The 18,872-nt window shown below is 41.7% G+C and overlaps 1 protein-coding gene across 5 annotated transcripts in view; it reads left to right on the plus strand.

Moving 5' to 3' along the window:
• The window catches only part of zfhx3b (zinc finger homeobox 3b), a 505,913-nt gene that overhangs the window by 107,237 nt on the left and 379,804 nt on the right, over positions 1–18,872 (plus strand). Inside the window, exon 1 of one of the 5 annotated variants that reach the window (XM_072595980.1) lies at positions 8,887–8,941. The exons of the other annotated variants lie outside the window; for them this stretch is intronic. The gene's annotated coding sequence lies outside the window, so the exon portion shown is untranslated. Of the gene's footprint in view, positions 1–8,886; positions 8,942–18,872 lie in introns of those variants that run through there. 5 annotated transcript variants of the gene reach the window in all.

Consider the following 18,872-nt stretch of genomic DNA (forward strand, 5'->3'; position numbering starts at 1 on the left):
AGCTCACTAGGCTGATTACTGAGATGAAAGTGTTGTACTATGACAAAATTTTAGTTCTGTACTCAAATCCTGATATTCAGAAGAATGAGAGGTGATCTTGTAAAACATATAAGAAACTTGGGTGGGGTGGGGGAGTGAGGCTTTATCGGGTAGATATTGGGATTATGTTTCATTTATTGTGGGGATCCTAGAATGAGATGCACAGTTTCAAAATAAAGGATCTCCTATTTGAGACAGTTGAGAAGATTTTTTTTCTCTTAGAGGGACCCCAGTCTTTGGAATCCTCTTCCACAGAGAACAGTGGGGATTTGGTCATTGAGAATATTCAAGGCCGATTCAGATAGATGTTTGATTATAAAAGACGTTAAGATTATGAGGGACAGACAAGAAAATGAAGTCAATACCGCAATTAACTCAGCTGTGATCTTATCAAATGATGGAGTAGGGTTCAAGAGCCGTATGGCCTATTGCTAATCCTGTTTCATATGATGTCAAGTACAAAGGGTGAGGGTATTATATCTGGTGTACGGAAAGGCAGGAGAGGGGAAGCAATACATAAGCCACCCACTGCCAGTTGAACAACAGACACTGTTAGAAGAATGCGATACTAATGTTTTAGAATGTTCTGGAAATACACTCACCAATTCATACACTGAAGCTGAGAAAGAAAGATAGAAATTAAACCAAAGCATTTTCCTCAAGAAAATGTCTAATGTGTTGAAATTTAGCAGAGTTAATGTTGATTAGATAGGAAAGCATTGTTATTTTTGTGCACTATTTCATGTAGCCAAGGCTTTTAATACCAATTGGGAGAAAGGCAAAATCATAGATGAATCATAGATGAGGCTTTGTTTCTTTGTACCTCCTGGCAGTGGGTGTATTGGTACAGAACTTAATGACTGACCATTAGCTCACAGCTCAGAGAAATGTGGACAGCATTGCAAGAGGGAAAGATTGTGGAAAGCTAGAAGCGAAAGGAGAACAAAGAAAAAAGTTAGAATTACATTGAAGGGTGAGTTGAACACTCTTATTGAAATGTGGATGTGCCACCTTAATTTTGCTCATAATTTCAGTTCTGAGCGCAATTGGTCGCATTCCTACTTAGTTCAAGTCATTGTTTAGCTTGTTGCTGAGGATTTCTGTTTCTGTGGTAGATGTTGGTGAGTCTCACCAGTTAGTGTAAAATAAAGTCTAACTTATGATGTACTTGTCTGATGGTGAGTCTGGAAGCTTTGCTAAGGCACATTTTGAAACAGATGTTCAACAGATAGATAGAGGTTTGCGGCATCTTGCGAATCATTTTAGCTTTTTATGATTTTACAGCAGCTGCCATTGGTGTTGATGGGGGCAAACATACAATATTCCCCTCAGCTTACATCCCATTAACACACAGGCTGCCAGAGAGAGCCACAAGTAGCTCACTGAGTAGTAGGGCTGCCTTTTTGAGGCTTCTTTGAATTGCATCTTTTTCTGCAGATTGAAACAACACTCTGAAACATAAAGCAATGTGAGTTCATAAGCAACTAGAACAAGCATTTTGAAATCCTTTAAGACTAAAATAGTCACAAGGTGTTGATTGTAAAATGTCTCCAAATGTTCCAAATGTTTTATTTGACCACAGCTAAGGAATACTGTTAAACATCATTCCAAACGGCATCCTTGACCTGAACTGCCCATGATTGATGGGGCTTTGGAAAGTTGGAATTGGCAGTAGCCAAACCTTGAGGGTGGTAAATAGTATTGCAGTTCTAAATGAATGAACCCTTTTAGGATTGCACAGATTTAAAAATTAAGCGCAGAAGTAGGCCATTCACCCCTTCAAGCCTGTTCTGCAATTCTCTTAGGTCATGGTCAATATGGTTGTGCTCCGAACTCCATATTCCCCATCTATCTCAGCCTTTGATTCCCTTCATTATCACAAATCTATTTACCTCTGTCTTAAAAATAGTTAGTTTCCCTTCCTCTATTGCTTCCTAAGGCAGAGAGTTCCAAAATTGCACAGCTGTCTGAGAGAAAAGATTTCTCCTTGTCTTACCTTAAAATAGTCATTTTTAAAATTTAAGAAGAGTCTTTGAGTTCTCGACTAGTTCAGATGATTAGATATCCTTTCCATATCCACCTTGTCAGGGGCAGCACAATGGCACAGTGGCTCATACTACTGTCTCACAGCACCAGGGAGCCGAGTTTGATTACACTCTTGGGTTACTGTCTGTGGGGAGTTTACACATTCTCCCTCTGTCTGTGTAGATTACCACTGGGTGCTCCGGTTTCCTCACATAGTCCAAAATTGTGCAGGTTAGGTGAATTGGCAATGCAAACGTTGCCCTGTAGTTTCTAGGGATATGCAGGCTGGGTGGATTAACCATGGGAAGCGTGGGGTTTCAGGGTGAGAGTGAGCCTGGGTGGGATATTCTTTGGACATCGGTGCAAACGTAATTGGCTAAATAGGATTTTATGATTCAAAATCAGTCAGGATCTTATGAAGTTCAATCAAATTGGCCTTCATTTTCCTAAACTCTACTGCAGACAAGCCCAGCCTGTTCAATTTTTCCTTATAAGACAACTAGCCCATTTTAGTTGCCAATCTAGTAAAACTATTTTGAATTGCCTTCCTCAGATATACATCCTTCCTTGAATAAGGAGACTTAACCAACAGACAGTATTTGAGATACTCACCGTTGCCCAATATAACTGAAGCTTAACATCCTTTTATATTCAATTCCTCTTCCTAATAAAGGATAACATTCCATTCACCTTCATAATCACTTGCTGTGCCTACATCTTGTGTGACACATGTACAAGAATACCTAAGTCCCTTTGCACCTTCGAACTCTGCAGTTGTTCCCTGCTGAAGTCGTGCTTTGCTTTTTTCTTTCTCCTGAGAAAGTGAAGAGTTTCACACTTCCCCACATTATACTCCATGAAGTCTGTCAGGAGGCAGATAAGTCTGGAGACTTACCAATTGCAGTTCCATCAGTTTGCTTAGTACTGCTTCCCTAGTGATTATAATTTCACTCTCACTCTTCATCCTCCTTATTTACAAGCATTACTGGGATTTGTTTGTATCCTCTAAAGTGATGACAAAAGCAAATTATTTAATTATCCACTATTTCTTTACAATTAACTATAAACTCCCCATTCTTGCCCTTTAGAAGACAACAATCACTTTATTTGCTCTTTTTCTTTTCAGACACACAGAGCAACAAGTGCTATCCATTTTCCAGTTAGCTTTCTAGGCTACTAATTTCCAGCTAACGTCCTCGAATGCTCTACTTTATTTGTTCAGTTAATCTTCTAATCATTTTGTACTGGTCTTTGTATTCTAACTAGTTATCTGACTTGGTACTCATATTTGCGTAATTATATGATTTTTCCTTAAGTTTAATGCTTTCCTTCTTTAGTTAGCCATGGTATATAGGTCTGCACCTTGGAATTTTTGTTAATAACTGGAATTTACTTATTCTGTATATTCTAAAATCTCTCCTTAAATGCACTGTATCTCTACTCATCTATCTGTTTGCCAAATATTCAAGTTCACTTCAGTTCGTTTCGCTTTCACACCCACATAGTTGCGCTTTTATAAGTCTGAAATGTTAGTCTTGGATCCACTCTTCTCCATTTCAAACTGGATGTAAAATTCAATCATATTATGATTGCTGATACTTAGAAGTGCCTTCATTCTGAGGTCATAAATTAATCCCTGTCACACCACTTACAACCTCAAGACTAAGGTAGCCTGCTCTCTGTCCGGTTCTAGAACTAAGAAAGTTTCTCAAAAGTTTTCTATAAGCTCCTCATCTAGGCTATTAATACCAAAGTAACTTTTTCAGTTCATAAGTGGATTACAATTACCCATAAATATTGCTGTCCCTTTTATCAGAAGCAACTAAAGTTTGTCTAAGTTGTGGTTACTGTTTGGGAATCTACTGATTACGACCACAACTTTCCCCTGCTGTTCCTCATCTCTACCCAAATTAATTCTAAATCCTGAACCAAGGTCATATCCAGTATTCCAAGCATAGCATCTTTGATTAACAATGCTTCCTCTCCCTATATTCATGAGACTGCCGACAGTTCAGATTAGAGCTCCATCCACAAGGAATTAGGTCCATTTACAACTTAAACAGTAAATGGAAGTGGCAGAAACAAACAAGAAACTGCTTTATTTTGTGTTGTTACCTCCATTTCTGAGTGGACGTCAGGACTCAGGTAATGGGATGGAAAAGTCTCCATTATTTGAAAGTCTGTCTCTCGCCTTTCCATAGCTACTTGCTATGCAATGGTTACTTTCATTATCTTGATTCACAAATAATCTCCCAAAATTCATCCACTTTATGATCTTCTTATTACACTTCTTTAGTACTCACAGCTCCCTCGAAATGGCTGGTGTAATTGAAATCCCAATAAACCGCAAAAATAGTTCCTGCGTAATGTGGATTGGCTTATTGAATTACAGCTCTTCTTAGTGATTCATTATGAAGGTTTCTGCTGAAAACACCACCTGGACAATTCTGTTCTGTGATTGCTGAGCTGCTGGTGGGTATAGGTGGACTGCTACAATAAGAGTCAATGACCCTGACTGTGGATGGATAAAAGGGAGCTAGCACTCATAACATCCAGTAACTTGCCAGCTCTTAAGTGTATATGTAGATGTTGGGTGAAGGCAGAATTGGGCTCGGCTACAACGCCCCTCAAAGACCCTTTGTTCAATCTTACTGACTAAAGTATACTACTTGGTATGTTGTCCACGTTTTGGGTAGTGGGTGGATTAGCTGGGGACTGTGAAATCATATCCAGCATCATGAGTTCAGGAGATGGGGTTGGAGGGTGGTGGGCAGTTGGGATGACAAAGAAGTTAAAAGGAAAATGCTGTAAAGTAGAGCACATGTTATTCTCGCTTTCTCTTTGTGCCATTAATTAGCTTGCTTACAAACCCACCAACTCCCACAGCTACCTGGGTTACACCTGTTCCTACCCTACCTCTTGCAAAAATGCTATCCCGTATTCCCAATTCCTCCGCCTCCACCGTATCTGCTTCCAGGAGGACCAGTTCCACCACAGAACACAGCAGATGGCCTCCTTCTTTAGAGACCGCAATTTCCCTTCCCACGTGGTTAAAGATGCCCTCCAACGCATCTCGTCCACATCCCGCACCTCCACCCTCAGACCCCACCCCTCCAACCGTAACAAGGACAGAACGCCCCTGGTGCTCACCTTCCACCCTACCGACCTTCGCATAAACCAAATCATCCGCTGACATTTCCACCACCTCCAAAAAGACCCCACCACCAGGGATATATTTCCCTCCCCATCCCTTTCTGCCTTCTGCAAAGACCGTTCCCTCCGTGACTACCTGGTCAGGTCCACACCCCCCGTACAACCCACCCTCCCATCCTGGCACTTTCCCCTGCCATCACAGGAATTGCAAAACCTGCGCCCACACCTCCTCCCTCACCTCCATCCAAGGCCCTAAAGGAGCCTTCCACGTCCATCAAAGTTTTACCTTCAGATCCACTAATATCATTTATTGTATCCGTTGCTCCCGATGCAGTCTCCTGTACTGCATCCTGGGGAGACTGGACACCTCCTAGCAGAGCGCTTTAGGGAACATCTCAAGGGATACCTGCACCAATAAACCACACCGCCCTGTGGCCCAACATTTCAACTCCCCCCCCACCCACTCTGCCGAGGATATGGAGGTCCTGGGCCTCCTTCACCACCGCTCCCTCACCACCAGAAGCCTGAAGGAAGAACGCCTCATCTTCCGCCTTGGAACACTTCAACCCCAGGGCATCAATGTGGACTTCGACAGTTTCCTCATTTCCCCTTCCCCCACCTCACCCGAGTTCCAGACTTCCAGCTCAGCACTGTCCCCATGACTTGTCTTACCTGCCCATCTTCTTTTCCACCTATCCACTCCTCCCTTACCTATCACCTTCATCCCCTCCCCCACTCACCTATTGTACTCTATGCTACTTTCTCCCCACCCCCACCCTCCTCTAGCTTATCTCTCCACACTTCAGGCTCTCTGCCTTTATTCCTGATTAAGGGGTTTTGCCCGAAACGCGATTTTACTACTCCCTGGATGCAGCCTGAACTGCTGTGCTCTTCCTGCACCACTAATCCAGAATCTGGTTTCCAGCACCTGCAGTCATTGTTTTTACCTACCCGATTGTGACTAAAGTCAATTCAATGTGGCATTTCTTTCATACCATGACTGTAATGTTACAGTATCTTCCTAAGCCTTCTCTCTTTCAGAAATCTGCATCATTTAATCAAAAGGACATTTTCCTTGTAATGGGAGACCTTGCTGGTCATAGTTGTTGCTCATTCCTGGATTGGGTTTCTGCTGATAGATTCTTTGTCCTCCATACTCAGCTCCTTGTCCCTTATGCAGAGGGGTCCCTCACGAGGATCAGGCCAAGCAGGATGGGACTGGTATTGCAGACTGTCCTTGACTTACTGTGCTGAGATCTCTGAGCGAATGCTATTCCTGTTCACTTGATGGCCTGTTGACAACAATGACAAGCTTCTTGACTTTGGAGTTGTTCTAAATGGTGTATCAGGACAATGTTAATGTGACTTTGGTATCTCAGGCTGAGGCACCAAAATACAAATAGACAGTGCAGTCAAAAAGTGTGGCGCTGGAAAAGCACAGCTGGTCAGGCAGCATCCGAGGAGCAGGTGGGTTGACATTTCGAGCATAATTTCTTCTTACAGAAATAGCCTCACATTCCTGATGAAGAGCTTCTGCTCGAAACGTCAACTCTCCTGCTCCTCGGATGCTGCCTGACCAGCTCTGCTTTTCCAGCACCACACTTTTTGACTCTGACCTCAAGCATCTGCAGGCCTCACTTTCTCCAAACAGGCAATGCAGAAATACTGTGGGCATCCGGTAGACTCAGAGTGAATGAGGGCTGTGAGAGCAAGCATAGTGCCCAAAGGTGAACCCTGGCCTGCTCCATGAGCTGGATGTGTGCCCAGTTCACACAGTGACCTCGTTACAGCATTGAATGATAGCTGCGAGTGCAGTCTGTGATGCAGCATTAACATGCCAAAGCATCCTGAAAGAGGATCAGAGATATGCCTTGAGGCTTCCTGAAGGCAGGTACACACATTGGATGCCAGTGTCCATGGAGAAAGTGAGGACTGCAGATGCTGGATTTCAGAGTTGAGAGATGGTGCTGGAAAAGCACAGCAGGTCAGCATCAGAGGAGCAGGAACATAGAACATAGAACAATACAGCACAGAACAGGCCCTTCGGCCCACGATGTTGTGCTGAACTTCTAACCTAGATTAAGCACCCATCCATGTACCTATCCAAATGCCGCTTAAAGGTCGCCAATGATTCTGAGTCTACCACTCCCACGGGCAGCGCATTCCATGCCCCCACCACTCTCTGGGTAAAGAACCCACCCCTGACATCTCCCCTATACCTTCCACCCTTCACCTTAAATTTATGTCCCCTTGTAACACTCTGTTGTACCCGGGGAAAAAGTTTCTGACTGTCTACTCTATCTATTCCCCTGATTATCTTATAAACCTCTATCAAGTCACCCCTCATCCTTCGCCGTTCCAACGAGAAAAGGCCGAGAACTCTCAACCTATCCTCGTACGACCTACTCTCCATTCCAGGCAACATCCTGGTAAATCTTCTCTGCACCCTCTCCAAAGCTTCCACATCTTTCCTACGGTGAGGCGACCAGAACTGCACACAGTACTCCAACTGTGGCCTAACCAAAGTCCTGTACAGCTGCAACATCACTTCACGACTCTTGAATTCAATCCCTCTGCTAATGAACGATAATACTCCATAGGCCTTCTTACAAACTCTATCCACCTGAGTGGCAACCTTCAAAGATCTATGTACATAGACCCCAAGATCCCTCTGTTCCTCCACCTGACTAAGAACCCTACCATTAACCCTGTATTCCGCATTCTTATTTGTTCTTCCAAAATGGACAACCTCACACTTGACAGGGTTGAACTCCATCTGCCACTCCTCAGCCCAGCTCTGCATCATATCTAAGTCCCTCTGCATCCGACAACAGCCCTCCTCACTGTCCACAACTCCACCTATCTTCGTATCATCTGCAAATTTACTGACCCACCCTTCGACTCCCTCATCTAAGTCATTAATAAAAATTACAAACAGACAGGAGAATCGACGTTTCAGACAAAAGCTGTTCATCGGGAGGGCTGATGCCTGAAATGTTGATTTGCCTGATTCTCGGATGCTGCCTGACCTGCTGTGCTTTTCCAGCACCAACTCCCAACTGCCAGTGTCCATGGATAGGGGTCCATGTGGCTGGTGCCTACGGATCATGCCTTGATGTGTTTCTTGCTTTTCAACATGGAGATAGTTGGGAGGAGGCGTTGAGCTGAATGTGTCAAGTGCTCACTCTAGTTTCCTTGTCACCTTTTCCTGATGATGTCTTAAATGGGTGACCACTTATTCTGAGCTTATGCCTCTGCTCCTAGACTCTCCCACAACGGTAAACAACCTGTCCACATCTACACTGTCAAGTCCCCAAAAAATCTTGTATATTTCAAAAGGGTCACATCTGAGTCATAAATTCCAATGAGTACACAGCCAGCCTACTCAACCTGTCCTCATAAGATAGTCTCTCCATACCTGGTAACAGCCTTACCTAGACTGCCTGCAATATTAGTATATCCATCCTTAGATTACGTCCCAAAGCTTCTCACTATTTGAGTTGTGACTTAATGCCTTGTAAAGTTTTCATAAAACCTCCCAAATTTCATTCTCCCTTCCCTTTGAAATAAAGGCAAACATTCCATTTGTCTATTACTTGCTGAACTTCAATGCTAGCTTTTTGTGATTCATGCATGAGGGCTCTAAAATCCTTCTGTTTTGCTTTTCAGTACTCGCCTACCACAAGGAGTCTGTTTGTTTCAGTCAGGCCTGCACTCCAACAAGGTTTGGATCTCCAACTACCATTGCCACAGAGCTGTCTTGGGGTTCTCTGAAGTTTGTACTCCATAGAGTACAGAGGCATGGAAGCAACTCATAGCATCATGAAGTGGTTATAGCACAGAATGAGGCCATTCAGCTCATCATACCTGAGCAAATAGAACTCCTTAATTCTTATTTCACTATAACCACTAGTTAACGTTTGTCCTTTGTAAAACCATAGCTCAGAGAGTCTACAAACCTCAGTTTGCTTGCTCACAGAGGGGAAAGCCTTGTTCCTTCTCTGGCTACACACCTAAGTGGTGCGTGACAACAGCAGACTTTTTTTTGCCACTGGCTCCTGGCATTCTGAGTCTTTGGACAAATAAACTTATTGGATTGTCTTCAATTTAGTTTTCTTCAACTTCTGAAATTCAAAAGGTTTTTTCTTTTGCTTTGCTGACTTAGACCTTTGTAATAGAAATCAAATGGAAGAAAGTAATGTAGTTTGTCATTGTAACAGAACCATTAGTATAGAATTGTGAAAGAAGAGAGAAAACATAGAAATGAATATGCAGCAGGTAAACAAAACCACCAAGATTAAAAGGTTCCTATCATTGAGCTCTTTAAAAAAAAGCAGGGAGGCATCGTGTTGGATATTCCAGCAATGCCTGCTGTGTTGTGGTTTACAAATAAAGAGAGCCTTAAGGCCGTGTGTATCAGCAGAAATAGCAAGAGAGTTGAATTCATACAATGCAGTTTTACGAACTCACGCAAGACTGAGAAGGTGGCTTCCCATTCTCCTGCCCTTTCACTTTACCGACAGCCAAACAACTAGTGTAAATGTTGAGTGTAACTGAATAAGATTTACTTTTAAAAATGATGAGGAAATAAGGCAATAAGTGAGGTGATCTTTGGGTTTATTATTTATATAAAGAAGCCATTTGAAAAGTTCTTTTATACTGTCAAGGATATTACACAAAAATTAGTTTACTTAAAGGTTGAAAAAATATTTTGCTTTTACAGCTTCTGATCTTTTATTTTTATTTGAAACAACCTTCAAGCTGAATTGACTCTTTGTTTTTCTGGGGCTGGCGTTTAGTTTAAGAAAAAATATATCTATTATCTAAAAATAGCGAGGTATTTAAGAACAGCTGTTTGGATGTTGAAGTCAGGAGTTTTAACTGCGTTAAATTTTTACTGCGGTTTATAATTAGACTTATATTTTGTTCTCTCATTGGACACAATAGAGGAGCCAGAGGGCACAAAAACTACATCTTTCCTTACGGTTGTTATCCTTGTCTGCTCCAAATATTTAGATGAAAGAGTAACTCCATGGATCCTGATGCCATCCATTGTTGTTATGTGAAAAAAATTATTAGTGTATATTTTCAAAAAAAAATTAATACAAAATTAGTGCTGCAATTTTTGAACATTGCTGAAAAAGACGTACTTTGTTGTAGCTTCTCATCTTGTACTCATCAGAGTAATTTGCAAGAATACCAATATAAAACTGTACAAAGTTAAAAATCACACAACACCAGGTTATAGTCCAAAGGTTTAATTGGAAGCACACTAGCTTTCGGAGCGCCGTTCCTTCACCAGGAGGCACAACCACCTGATGAAGGAGCATCGCTCCGAAAGCTAGTGCTTCCAATTAAACCTGTTGGATTATAACCTGGTGTTGTGTGATTTTTAACTTTGTACACCCCAGTCCAACACCGGCATCTCCAAATAATGTAAAGGTGAAACAACATTTATACTGGATAAGAATAGAGCGTTCACTGGTTGGCAGGTGGACTCTGGTAGAGGTGCTGCTTTGGAGAATGTGCTAATAAATGCTGTCTGAAGTCAGCTGCAAAGTTATGTTCAAATCTTTTATTTAGTTAGGTTGAGTTTGATTGGTCAGTGAGAAATGAACCAGTGAATGGCTATCACCTGTTTCATTTACCTGTCACAGTGTATGCCTACATTCTTTTCATCTGCAGAAAAGAGGACCTTGTCTATTCATACATGTAACTTCTGATATGCAACACTGAGAGCTGAACTGACAATCCTAAATCAGTGGGACATATGACTGTTGCACATCCAGCAAATATTGTACATATGTGGAAACACATCTAATGTTGGATGCTGTGTTGTGAATTTTCCAGAGTGGACTGATTGGGTGCAGACATTACTGTGTCAAAGGGCTATGCTGTTTGATTGGCCATTGGTATTGCTGATCAGGTCTTTTTGCACAGGTCTATCACACAGACTCATGACCAGGCTGAAAGTCTTGGCCCTGGAAAGTACCCTGTCTTTCTCAGATTATCCTGGAAGGCTAAGGTATATATATGAGCAACACGTAATGCTTCACATTACTACTATGCAAAAGCGTTCACCATTAGCAGGGTGCTTTCCTCAAGCCAAAAAGATCTGTCACACAAATGATTACTGAGGGATATGAATTTCAGCAGGGTGTGATGTCAGGTATGTAGGCTGTACATCTCTAAGAATGAAAGACTATACCCAACAGCATAGCCCCATGGCCATTTGCAACAAACAAGGAACTGTCTGCACCAAACCAGCCCCACATTTGTAAAATTCACAACAGTGTCCAACACTCGATATAATTCCACAATTGCAGAGCATTTGCTGAATAATTCTGAGTGTGTGAAGAATTAAACTGACATCCAACTTGTAACTGTCAGTCAAGCTTGCAGTGTTGTTCACTTGCTTGTCGCAGAGGCCAAGTAAGATAATAGACAAGGCTCTGTACTTTGTGGACATAAAGAGCATGTGCACACACTGCATCTGTTTCAACTCAACAAGTCAGGCAACAGTGATTTCCCTGTTTCATTTCTCAGGGTAATGCCATGACCAATTGGAGTCAGCCTGTTTGGTTTAAAATTTAAACAAAGCTTGGAAGTTAACTGTCAGTCATCATTTATTAGTGCATTCTCCATCACAATGCCGCTAGCAGTCAGCGGTTACTTGCCAACCAATCAACATTCTCATACTTTATTGTAAGTTTCCTTGTAAATTGGAATTCATGCAATTTGTCCTGACGATTGCAAGAGGAGAAGCTTTGTCAGAATGTGGCTTTTTCAGCAATATTCAAGTTCTGTACTGCCAAGCAACTGTTGGAAGTTTTATTAAATTGTAAGTATGGATGAGGTTTGTTATTTTATAGACATACATTTCATTTGCATTGGCCCATTAACTGCAACACTGGATTTCTGGGCTCCTGATACACGATGAAGGCCACGAGTTTTGCTGATTAGGCCCAGGTTCCCCATGATGATGTGACTGTCCTGGTAAGCCAGTCAAGGAAGAGTATTATTGATGTGCAGGGAGACATTTGGTGGCTAGGGTTCCACAAAGAGGGTTTGGTAGGTGTGAGGAGCTGAGGGGACGCAGCAGAGGGTATTGCTATTGCCCTGTTTGTGTCTAAAGTGGTCCCAGTACCTTTTGTTGTTCTCAATCCACCATATAAGGCAACCCTTTCATTATCAAATTTGTTGCCATTATTATTTCCTGCTAAATGTGTGCTAAGCTGTAAACCTTTAATCATGTTTGTGGGTAAGCTAAATGAGTGTGTGTTTGTCAGCATACACACAAACTGTTGCATTTGTGTGTCTTTGTGGGTTTGTCTGTACATGATTGTGCTTCATGCTTGCTTTTCAATAACTCCACCAGGAGTTGGACGGATGCATTGATGGCAACATCTGCAGGACACATTGTGGGAAGTCTGAAGAGAAGAGATAGAGAGGAAAAATCTTCGGGTCGGGCCTGGTATGCTGCGGTTTAGTAAAATGCTGTTCTTCATGTGTACTGAATTTTCCCGAGTGATGCTTCACTCAATTCCTGACTCGCCAGCCACAACACTCTGATGATTTATATTTTGCAGGTGTTGTAACAAATTTCTAAAACTCATCCACTGCCAATTTAGGAGGAAGGTACTTATCTTCTGCCAGATGAACAGACACAAGGCATTAGTTTATATAAGAATATCTTTTTACAACTGAACTCTTAAATTTACTTAATGACAGCTTTTAACTTTGTTTTTGGATATAGAATGCATGCCAGTTGATGGCTGTAATCAGCGTGGAATGTGCAGATCAGCTCATAAGGTGGATATGAAGCCTGAAGAATTATTCTAAGTTATCTTTAAGCGGCTGACTTTACTTAACAAAATTGCTGGAAAAGAAATATTCTCCCTTGTGGCCATTAACTTGTAGCTGCTGGAGAAAAGGTAGATTGTTTATTAGTAGATGTAAGATTAGAAATTCTCATCAGAGTTGAAATGAGTGCTTAATGTATTCGCATTTTTTTAATGTACGCAGTTTTTATGTAGGTGTTAGCCCACTTATGTTAATATCTGCGTGAATTGAATACGCACAGGAATATGGTGTGAGCATTGTAGGTACTGTTGAATAAAATTTGCTGATAAGAATTTTCTCTTGATCCTATTTTAATTGTTCCACAAGGTCTTAGCAGATCACAACTTCCCAGGCTGTACAATTTCATTGTCCTCATATGGTTGCCCAAAAGCTTTCTGAGGCTCTTCTCCCTAAATGGGTATTAGCATTAATATGGCTTTGCAGCTAACTGCTAGGAGGTGCACGTGAACAATATTTGAGTCAAATGCTATGTTTTCATTAAGATAATTAGGAGTTGAACTGGCCATTTTTGTTTGATCAGAAGTAGTTTTGTTTTACCTGGTCCATCTTCATTGAGAGGGATAGGGAGCGCGAGGACAGTTGCTTTGGTAGCTGCAGAACTCCAGTGAAACAAGTACTATTTATGATGCTCAGGTTTGTTCCCTGCTCAGCTGGTAATTATCATTTTCTAAAGAGCATTCAGCACATGTTCCTGTCAGAAAGCAAATGTTTGATAAACAAGTAGAAGGAAACATTTGAATTGTTTATTGATTTGGAGGTGTCGGTGTTGGACTGGGGTGTACAAAGTTAAAAACCACACAACACGAGATTATAGTCCAACAGGTTTATATCGAAGCACTAGCATTTCGGAGTGCTAATCCTTCATCAGGTGGTTGTGGACCCATTCATGATGAAGGACTTATGCCCGAAAAGTTGATTCTCCTGTTCCTCAGATGCTGTCTGACCAGCTGTGCTTTTCCATCACCGCACTCGCGACTCTGATCTCCAGCATTTGCAGTCCTCACTTTCTCCCAATGGTGTAATGTCCCTTGTTTCATACCACCCTACCTGACTAAGTCACCATCCCCTCAGCCCACCCATTACTTGAATGTCACCTGCATACGTGCTTCACCTTAGTAGTAGACTTTCCACTCACAGCCAGGCTGGATTAAGGTAGATGCCAAAGGTGCACACTGACAGTCACCAGTTAACCAATCCCTGAGTTTTGGTCTGGAATTCTGTCCTGGAGCCGATGACAATTTTAGTTTTTGCCCTTGACCTAATAGTGTTGTCAAATCACCAGGAATTTTGGGGCTGCTGTTCTAATTGTGAAGGAATGAATGAAACAATAACATTTACTCTTTAAATCTAAACTGGAACGTATTTCTCCGGGGTGGCCTGGCATTTTAATTTTGGCTGAAAGAGATGAATGGGTCTTGCTGTTCTTGCATGCCCTTCCTGCTTTTAGTTCTTTTCATGTACAATCTATTTATTGAAGATTCTGTCCTTGAGTTTTGGACATTTTCACAGCTATAAATCAGAATAAGTAGAAAATATTGCTATGTGTGTTTAAAATATAAGCTATAACGGTGAATGTCCCAGTTGAAATTGCAGGAATTTGTTGGGCAATGGAGCACAGATAATAACTTTTAGTAAAAGCATGATGTTAGTTTTTGTTTTGCGGGACGATAAATGCAACCTAAGTAGGTCAAACAGAAGGAAGAAAAGGTTTCCAGTTAAACTATTTCCAAGTTCATCAAGATCATATAACAGGTACGATTTTAGATGTTCATGAATCGTGGGACCCCCACAGAAACTAAACCCTGTTTGAATTTTTAAGTGCAAAGTTCAAAGTGGAATGTGAAGACACCATACCCAGCAGAGCCCTTCACTGTCATAGCTTTGCATCTATAATCAAGAAGATTAAGTAACCACTCTCTTCAAAAGGTTGTGTAAAATTAGTTTTCAGGAGCTCATTGTGGTAAAACAAAGCCTGCGAGAACCTGCAGCTCAAGAAACAAAAGAGTGGTTTTAGCCTCTTTCACTCCCATTCACCACTCTTTCTTTCTAGTGACTTAACACAGCAGTAAACACGGTATTCATCTTCACATTATCTTCCAAACTTGATGAGATCATGCCTCTCCCTAAGCACTTCTGCAGGAGATTTTCAATGAAGCGTGTAGTCAGTGTGGCTTTTATGTTAGGGCTTGTTGAGGGGCCGGGGGGGTGTGGTTGGTGGAGAGCAAAGAGGGAGGAGAAGCAATCTATTGAGCAGAGACCATACTATCTAATTTCAAATAGAGTCAGTTAGTCGCAAGTGTTCATTTTTTCCCCCAGTTTAACTAGGAGTGACATACTGTTATAGTTAGACTATTTTGTTTTTAAAAAAGTTTTCTTACTCTTATTTTTTTCTCAAAATTATAATTCATTTGTAAAATTTATAAATGTACGTGACATGACTGTTTAAAATTGGCATTGCATGAAGTGCAAAACATAATCCTTTTCTTCCAATTCTGTACATTATTAAATAATTTACAGTTATAACAAGTATTTTCAATGTTTATGGCATATCAAACCTATAGCTGGGAGGGGCCTTTAACAGTTCCCAGCCCCTTTGTGTATACGACAGGACAGCGTGAGTGGCATTTTCTTATTGCATCATTGAGATAAAACTGACATAAACTTTAGTGTGCGCCTCTGCATATCGTCCTAGAGCTTGGAACATGCAAGTCTGCAACATTCAATCATGGACAACTCTTTCACTGGAAGATATAGATGAATGTGTTCCTTTTACAGAGAGCATGTTCTTCTGGGCGCAGTTAATGTTTATGTTGGTGAGGATTGCTGGGAACAACCCATAGGGCATGGAGTCCTGAGTTATGGAGCTGTTACAGCGAACCTTAAGAAAAACCACTGGATCTCTTTCCTGACCTTCTTTGCAAAAAAAAAGTCTTAAACTGTCCTTTGGGAACAGCATTTGGAGATGCTGAGACTCTGAACATGCAGGAAGGATCCGAGTCGAGAGTGTGGTGCTGGAAAAGCACAGCAGGTCAGGCAGCATCCGAATAGCAGGAGAATTGACATTTTGGGCATAAGCCCTTCATCAGGAATTGAAGTATTGATTATGCCTGAAACATTGATTCTCCTGCTCCTCAGGTACTGCCTGACCTGCTGAGATTTTCTAGCATCACCTCTCGACTCTGATCTCCAGCATCTGCAGTCCTCACTTTCTCCATGCAGGAAGGATCCGACAGGGAACATGTTTCTCCCTACCCGTCAAACTGTGTGTTGTTGCTGAGTTAAAAGTTCTGCCATATTAATTTGACTGTTCACTCAGAATCACCTGACAGGAATCACCATTCCCATTTCCTACAGGCCTTGAGGACATGACACATGGACCACTCCCTGAAGGACTTGTGGCCATAGATGTTATCTACTTTCAAGAATCTTATGCAGAATAAGAATTCTTGATGTTTTTCTGAAATTCTGGAGCAATATGCTTGAATACTGGAGCAGGTGTTTTTTACTGGTATTGAGATAGTGCCATTTTCTTCACAAAGTCATCTCCATATTGGCTTTCTCATATTCCTGTTGCTTTAGCTGAGCCTGCATATATTTTTGAATCGAAAGTTTATATGGTTTTATATATGCAGCTTGGTTGGGGCCCTTGTATTGAATGCGTCAGATTCTGAAACAAAAGCACAAATTGCTGGAGAAATTCAGGAGGTCTGGCAGCATCTGTGGAGAGAAAGCTCCACAGTTCTCCAGTGTTCTGAAGAAAGGTCACTGGACTCAAAATGTTGACTGCCCTCTCTCCACGGATGCTTCCAGACTCCCTGAGATTCGCCAGAAAGTTCTGTTTTAGTTTCAGATTTCCAGCATCCGCAGTTCTTTGTTTTTTTTGCCTCAGATTCTGTATTGTGCGCTATAATCACAGGAGCATAGAATACAATTGATCTGTTCTCCTCAAAATTATGGGCTAACGTTTATTACACTTTGGCTATTTTACTGTATATAGTCAAATAAGTGAAGGGTTTAAAGGGACATTGTCTTCATCAAATTAAAGTATTTTTTTGTTTAGTATAACATAATGAGATGATGAAAGTTTACATTTCTGTAGCATTTACCATGTATGGAAGAGTCACTTAGCATTTATAACTAGTGTATGTTAATTTTAATTTGTGAAGGAAAGCCCAATTTTGAAATAATATAGGAATTGATTAAGGTTTTGTCAGCTAGTGGGGAGCAGTAGGGACAGAAACAGTTTGTGGTTTCTAAACCTAAGATCTAAGCTGACATTTCAGTCCAACACTTAGGAAATACTATACTGTTGGACATGATTTGGAGGTGCCAGACAACCACCTGATGAAGGAACAGCTAGTGCTTCCAAATAAATCTGTTGGATATAACCTGATGTGTGATTTTTAACTTTATACTATTGGAGGTGCCTTTGTTTGGATGAGTTATTAAACAGACTCATCGCCAGACCTCAAACTTGATTGAGTTTTTTGAAGAAGTAACAAAGACGATTGATGAGGGCAGAGCAGGAGATGTGATCTATTTGGACTTCAGTAAGGCGTTCGACAAGTTTCCCCATCAGAGACTGATTAACAAGGTTAGATCTCACGGAATACAGGGAGAACTAGCCATTTGGATACAGAACTGGCTCAAAGGTAGAAGACAGAGGGTGGTGGTGGAGGGTTGTTTTTCAGACTGGAGGCCTGTGACCAGTGGAGTGCCACAAGGATGGGTGCTGGGTCCTCTACTTTTTGTCATTTATATAAATGATTTGGATGCGAGCATAAGAGGTACAGTTAGTAAGTTTGCAGATGACACCAAAATTGGAGGTGTAGTGGACAGCGAAGAGGGTTACCTCAGATTACAACAGAATCATGATCAGATGGGCCAATGGGCTGAGAAGTGGCAGATGGAGTTTAATTCAGATAAATGCAAGGTGCTGCATTTTGGGAAAGCAAATCTTAACAGGACTTATACACTCATTGGTGAGGTCCTAGGGAGTGTGGATGAACAAACAGACCTTGCAGTGCAGGTTCATAGCTCCTTGAAAGTAGAGTCGCAGGTCGGTAGGATAGTGAAGAAGGCGTTTGGTATGCTTTCCTTTATTGGTCAGAGTATTGAGTACAGGAGTTGGGAGGTTATGTTGTGGCTGTACAGGACATTGGTTAGACCACTGTTGAAATATTGCATGCAGTTCTAGTCTCCTTCCTATTGGAAAGATGTTGTGAAACTTGAAAGGGTCCAGAAGAGATTTACAAGGATGTTGCCAGGGTTGGAGGATTTGAGCTATAGGGAGAGCCTGAACAGGCTGGGCTGTTTTCCCTGGAGCATCAGAGGCTGAGGGTGACCTTATAGAGGTTTACAAAATTATGAGGGGCATGGATAGGATAAATAGACAAAGTCTTTTCCCTGGGGTCGAGGAGTCCAGAACTAGAAGGCATACGGTTTAGGGTGAGAGGGGAAAGATATAAAAGAGACCTAAGGGGCAACTTTTTCACGCAGCGGTTGGTACGTGTATGGAATGAGCTGCCTGAGGAAGTGGTGGAGGCTGGTACAATTGCAACATTTAAGAGCATTTGGATGGGTATATGAATAGGAAGGGTTTGGAGGGATATGGGCCAGGTGCTGTCAGGTGGGACTAGATTGGGTTGGTATATCTGGTCAGCATGGACGGATTGGACCGAAGGGTCTGTTTCCATGCTGTACATCTCTATGACTCTATGACCTGGTGGATTTAAAAAAAACTTACTAAGGTGAAGAGCAGTGCAATACTTATTGGTATTCTGACCAAAGAT

Source organism: Chiloscyllium punctatum, chromosome 26, assembly GCF_047496795.1.
Source record: "Chiloscyllium punctatum isolate Juve2018m chromosome 26, sChiPun1.3, whole genome shotgun sequence".
NCBI classification, from domain to species: domain Eukaryota; kingdom Metazoa; phylum Chordata; class Chondrichthyes; order Orectolobiformes; family Hemiscylliidae; genus Chiloscyllium; species Chiloscyllium punctatum.